This window comes from Benincasa hispida, chromosome 7 (assembly GCF_027475165.1).
Source record: "Benincasa hispida cultivar pf3 chromosome 7, pf3_genome.v1.1, whole genome shotgun sequence".
NCBI classification, from domain to species: domain Eukaryota; kingdom Viridiplantae; phylum Streptophyta; class Magnoliopsida; order Cucurbitales; family Cucurbitaceae; genus Benincasa; species Benincasa hispida.
In genome coordinates this window covers 12,604,047-12,611,243 of record NC_143484.1, presented here as the reverse complement: position 1 = coordinate 12,611,243, position 7,197 = coordinate 12,604,047, and positions in this window count along the sequence as shown.

Genomic DNA, 7,197 nt, shown 5'->3' with positions numbered 1-7,197 from the left:
TCAAAATATTCACATCCATTTACATCACAATCATCCAGATAACAAACATTTATATATACTACATTTGACTCCAAAATTCTACCCTTAATCCCAAGACGTGTATAGACAAAATTAGGGTTTAAAACACGACAAGTGGACTACCTAAACTTCAAAGGACTGGAGAATTCTAAAAGTGACTGACTGACATATCACATGGCTTTGGGTCATAGATTGCTACTTGAGGAGAGAAAACATTTAAAAGAATGAGCTTAAAATAGCCAGTGAGTTACTATTTAAAATAAAACTTGCTTTGAGCATAAATAACATAAACATGTTTTCTCATTAAACATTTACATGATCATTTCCAGGGTTTGAAAATAAAACTGAAATCATGAAATCATATCATATTTATTATAAAAAAATTGCACAAGGTATATTTTGAAGTTAATGAAGTGTTTGTTAGCTCAAGAGGTGTCCAAATTTGTTTTACAAAGCTTGAAAACAACTTATATGTTTTAAGACCAACAAAAGCAAAAGGTATTTTAAATATTGAGATGTTTAAAACAGCTGAAACTCGGAATAAAAGGCCAAAAGTTTCTCCAAGTACCTATCTTTGGCACTTAGACTTGGCCACATTAATCTTAATATGATTGGGTGATTGGTCAAGAGCGGACTCCTAAGGTAGTTCAAAGACAACTATTTACCTCCACGTGAGTCCTGTCTTGAGGATAAGATGACCAAAAGATCTTTTACAGGATAAGGTCTAGAACCAAAGAACTCTTAGAACTCGTACATTTATATCTCTGTGGTCCCATGAATGTCAAAGCATGAGGAGGATATGAATATTTTATCATTTTTATTGATGACTATTCAAGGCATGGTTATGCTTACCTAATGCATCACAAATCCAAAGCCATTGAAAAGTTCGACGGTATAAGGTAGAGGTTGAGAAGCTATTAGGTAAAACAATTAAAACACTTCAATGAAATCGATGTATTGAGTATATAGACTTGAGATTTTAGGAGTATTTGATAGAATATGGAATCAAGTCTCAACTCTCAGCACCTGGTATACCTCAACAAAAGGTTGCATCGGAAAGGAGAAATAAAACTCAGTTCGACATGGTTTGTTTAATGACAAGCTATGCTCAATTTTCTGATTCGTTTTGGGGATATGTAGTAAAGGTTGTTGTGTACATTTTGAACATAGTTCCTTCAAAAATTGTTTCTAAAACATCATATGAGTTGTGGAAAGTGCATAAACATAGTTTACATAACTTCACAATTTGGGGATGTCCTGCACATGTGTTGATAAAAAAAACCAAAAGAAATTGAAATGTCGTTCAAAATTGTGCCTATTCATAGGATACCCCAAAGAGACGATAGGTGGTCTATTTTATGATCCGCAAGATAACAAAGTATTTGTGTTGAAAAAATCTACATTCTTAGAGTAAGATCACATGAGAGATCATCAACCTTGCAGTAAACTAGTGTTGAGTGAAATTTTCAAAGAAGCTATAGATAAACCAACATGAGTTGTTGATCAGACCGGTCCTTCAACAAGAGTTGTTGTTGAAGATGGTGATTTTGGTCAGTCACATCCTTCTCAAAAGTTGAGAGTGTCTCGACGTAGTGGGAGGGTTGTTCATCAAGCTGATCATTACATAGGTTTAATAGAAATTTAGCTCGCCATGCCCAATGAAGGCATTGAGGAACCATTGACCTTTAAATAAGCTGTTAGGGTTTATGCTCTAGATCTCGTAAGTTTCTTTATTTTGTAATTATATTGTACAAACAAAATTTTAATTAATAATATATGAGATATTTTATTTGACCTTTAGTAGCATTAAACCCACAAACCAATAAACTAGCATCCAAGGTTATCATCTGTAGCTTAAATATGTATGTAGAGACTTACTGGTAGATCATGTTTAAGTAATAACCTAAACGGTCTGTAGTAGATGGATAAAGTTGGATACCTTATCCTGGTGACACTACGAGCATAACCCACTTTGTAGATGTTACAATTGTTTTAAAGTACTACAAACGATCTGATCCTCATCAGTCATGTGGAGACATGTGAGTGGGAGTATTTTATACAAAGGGTTTTCTATAAAACTGGACCACGAAATGACTAGTCTCATTATTTAACGTCGTTCATAATTGAGACTTACATTTCACCAGGATGAACTAAATAACATGACCTGAATCCTGAGTGTTTTGTGCACTTCTGCTTATGAAAATGGTCCTTTGATTTGTATGGGTGACCAGATCGTCGACTCAATAAGCCTACAATTTTGGGGATTCGTCTGATTAGGGAGCTGAGAACACAACTACACAAGAAAGAATTCACTGATTCATTAACGGTGAGGTAAACAAATAAATTACTCTTTTAAGGGCTAATTGTGGCACCAACCCTCTCCTGGCTTAAGAGGGATTTGGTTATAGTTGAACTGTGACTTATTGTTCATTAAAGAAATCAGTGGTACATAAGGAGTTAAATGTAACTACATGGGCAAAACGGTAATTTTAGCCTAGCTGTACTTACGAGCAATTTGTGAAGGGTCGTCGCACTGTTGACTGGTTATAACCAATGGACACATAAATATATCTATAGTGCAAAGAATGCAATTGTTAGTCTTTAGTGGAGTGTCCGAAAGTTATAGGATGTTGAATAATTTAATTAAAGGAGCTTAATTATTCAAGTACTATTGGAGCTTCAATCGATAGGTCCATGAGGTCCCCTCTATAACTCAACAAGGATTTAATGAAAATCAATTTTGGATTAATTTGAATTTTTAAATTAAATGAGGGAATTAATTGTATGTGATATAATTAATTTAATTTAATTATATATGATATAATTAACATAATGTATTTGATACATTATAATATAAAGTTTAGTTGAGAGGAAATAAATATTTGAATATGATTCAAATATTAATTATATGAATTGGATCCATATAATTGAATTTAATATAAATGAGATTTATGTTAAATACCATTAATGAGAGAAATAAAACTATAGGTTATATTGTATACGATACAATATTAAACTATAGGTTATATGTATATGTGATATATATATATATATCATTTAAAATTAAAATTAATTATTATTTTATTAATTTTAATTTGAATCTTAAAGGGAGGGAAATAACTTCCCTCCCCTTAATTCTCTCTTTAATCTCATGATCAAGGTGGAAGTTGAGGAGTGATACGGTTTTTATTTTCTTCTTGGTTTTACAGAAAATAGAGAAAAAGGATATTTGAGAAAAACTCTCTAAAAAAATGTCCCAGACTCCTTTCCCAAACTCTCTATACCTAGAGAGAGGAAGTGGACTATGAAGAAACCTTCTCCCTTGTTGCTATGGATAGCCTTTCTAAATGGAAATCTTGAAGAGAGTATCTATATGGTTCAACTCGAAGGGTGCATTGAACAGGGTCAAAAGCGAAATGTTTGCAAGATTAAACGATCCATTTATGGGTTGAAACGATCATCTAGATCCTGGAATATAAGATTTGAGACTGTGATCAAATGGCTTTGAACAGAATATTGACTAACCTTATGTCTATAAGAAAATTTTCAAAACCACTATAGCCTTTCTAGTGTTGTATGTCGATGGCATCCTACTCATTGGGAATGATGTAAGATTACTGACTGACGTTAAGCAATGGCTAGCATCCCAATTCCAAGTGAGAGATCTGGGAGAGACTCAGTATGTTCTTCGAATCCAAATCATTCAAAATCACAAAAATAGATCGTTAATCTTGTCTTAAACATCGTATATAGACAACATGTTGTCTAGATATAAGTTGCAGGATTTCAATAAGGGTTTGATACCTTTCACGCATGGAGTTCATCTGTCGAATGTACAACGTCCTAAGACAACATAAGAAGTTGAGGATATGAGACGTATTCCTTATGCATCAATAGTCGGTAGTCTGATGTATGCCATGTTATGTACACGACCTGACATATGCTATGCAGTGGGAATAGTCAGCAGGTATCAATCCAATCTAGGATATGATCATTGAATTGTCATTAGAAGAACGAAGGACTATATGCTTGAGTATGGAGCTAAAGATTTGACTCTTATATGATACAACTGATTTTAAATCGATAATGATTTGAGGAAATTTACATCAGGATCGGTGTTCACTCTAAACGAAGGAGCAATAGTTTTGAGGAGTATAAAGCAAGGTTGTATTGCTGACTTCACCATGGAGACTGAGTACATAGCTACATGTGAAGCAACGAAGGAAGCTGTATGGCTTAAGAAGTTCTTATAAGATTTGGAAGTTGTTCTAAATATGCATCTGCCCATCACCTTCTATTGTGATAATAGTGGGGCAGTTGCAAATTCTAAAGAACCCAGAAGATATAAGTGAGGTAAGCACATTAAGTGCAAATATCATCTCATCAGTGAGTTTTTGCAAGGAGGAGACATGATCGTCAAATAGATAGCTTCAGACCTTGCTGATTCATTTACAAAGACCTTCACGGCTAAATTTTTTTAGGGTCATCTAATGAGTCTAGTACTACGAGTTATGTAAATCTAGGGCAAGTGGGAGAAGCTGTGGGTATGTGATGCCCTAGTTTGTTGTATTTATGTTTTTTTTTATCAAGCTCGACATTATATGTATATGACCCAACTACAGTTCTAGTCCAAGTGGGAGTTTGTTGAGTTTTATGTTTTAAAACTCGTTGTTTGTAAACTATAAAATGATTCTATTTTTACAATAAAGTTATTATTGAGGTTTATTCAATAAAGATGTTATTGAATGTGTGAATTGCATTTAAATAACCCTAAATCCAATAGACTAGGAACCCCTGGCTATAAAATGAATAATTGAACTATACAGAAGATATAAAAGTGGAACAAAGTTCGAGTAATTGCCAAAACGGTTTATAGTATAGCGATGCGACCCATTTTGTATTTGATAGAAACGATGTGATCGTCAATCGTTCATGTAAAGACATGTGAGTGAGGGCGTCCTATGCAATGAGTTTGCATAAAACTGGACCATGAAATGGTCATTTTTACTTTATAACACCATTTACTATTAAGACTGACTATTTCAATACAATGACGTAAGTAACTTCATCTTGATCCTAAGCTATCTATGAACTCCTCTTTATTCGGAATTATCCTTTAATCTGCATGAGTGAGAGTGGCTCGACTTCGCCGACTCAATAAGCATACAATAAGACAGGTAGATAGCTTGGGACATAGTCCTACAAGATGAAATTCGCTCCTACTCGATTTTAGGGATAGTAGATGGTGCTAGATTTTATGCTCTAAAACATGTAGATAGTAAATGTTATTAACTGATCATCACTAATAAAGAGTTATAGATGTTAAATCAATAAATGTGATTGTTTGTATTATTGTCTATTTTGTTTAAATAACCCTAAATCCAATAAACTAACATCCAAGGTTGTTTGATGAGTCTTGAACTATATGTGGAGACATACATACATCAATGTTCAAGATACAGTCTAAAGGGTCTATAGTATAGGGATAAGGCTGAGTACCTTATCCTAGTTAAAACACTGTGGATATGGTCCACTTTGTATTTGATAGAAACGTAATGATCCAGTGTATTCATGTAGGTGATATGTGAGTGGGGGTATCCTATGCAATGAGTTTGCATAAGATTGGACTGCGAAATAGTAACCACTAGATGTAACATCGTTGACTAATCAGGTTTCTATTTCAATAGAGAGATCTAAGCAACTTAGTCTTAATCGTGAGTATATTATGAACTTATATTCACAAGTGATTGTCCTTTGAGTTTCATAGGTGAGGATGACAAGCTCTCTGACCCAATTTGCCTACCATTTTGGGGACAAGATCGAGTGGGGAGCTGGGAACCCAATAATACAAGATGGAATTCACTCCTTCCCTCCTTGACGATAAGTAGATGAGTGTTCCCTTTAGGGAGGTCTCTGGGACTTGAGCAAAAGGCCCTACCCTCTCATTGGCCCTAGAGGGATTTCTATTTGTTGTTCACCAGAGGAGCACTTGTACTTAAGAAGCTAGTAACCCAAGGGTAAAACGGTAATTTGACCAAGTTGGAGTTACGAACACTCGTGAAGGACTAATTTGTTGGTATTGGTATATATCAGTAGACACCAAAATATATTTATAACAAGAAGAGTGTAGGTATGGGTCTTTAATGGAATATACCCATAGTTAACAAATATTGGTTAACTTCGTTAATGAGTTTAACCAATTAATAACATATGGTTGGAGCTTTAGATCTACAGGTCCACCAATCTTCTTGTTAGCTCACTAGAGGATACTTAAAAGGGATAATTTGAATTGTTCAAATCAATTTGAGGAAATTATATTAATGTGGTTAATATATATTTAGTTATGGATATGATCTATAATTATATTGAAGAGTAATATTTGAATAAAACTCAAATTAACTCAAGTGAATTTGATGACGGGCATAAATTCACGTCATCTTAGGCCTTTTATTTAGAATTATGAGGGCTGTTAAGTAGAATATGCGGCAATTATGTTAGGAATTCATGAGAAAATGAGTTGATTCGTTCAGCATTAAGAAATCTCAGCTAATCCACTATAATGCATCATTATGCGTTCAATTGTCTATCTTTGTAGCTAACACAGGAAGCAGACGCAGACGTGGAAGCTGGGCTATTGGAAAGACGACCGCATGCGGAGAAATTCTCCATCGAAAATGCAAACGCATACGTTCAACGCATGGGTATTGCGGTAATCAACCGCATGCGTCCATCGCATAAGAGTTGCGATCGTCAAGCGATTGAGGTCATTGTATAGAAGTTGCGGTAATCAAGCGATGCGGTCATTACAAGTTTGCAGCTACACGATGATAACCATAATAGAGGGATGAACGCAAGGTTGGTAGAATGGAAGCATCAATGAAAATCAAAAGATGATGTTGACATTTCACCTACCAAGCCATTAGCAGCAGAGAATTCAGAAAAGAACCATCACGTCGCGATGTCAAAATCAGAGCAGGTCCATTAATGTTGTCGGCGATCAAGCTCTATAAATGAATCCGATGAACATAATTTCAAATCATCCAAAGTTTCCATCCAAGTTACGGTCTTCGGGCGGAACCTTGTGATCCAGACGAATGCATTAGAAGAAAAGCTTGAGATTTCATCTCCTTCATTCATTCCGAGTGAGAACTGAAGCCTTCGCTAGAGTTAGATCTCGAG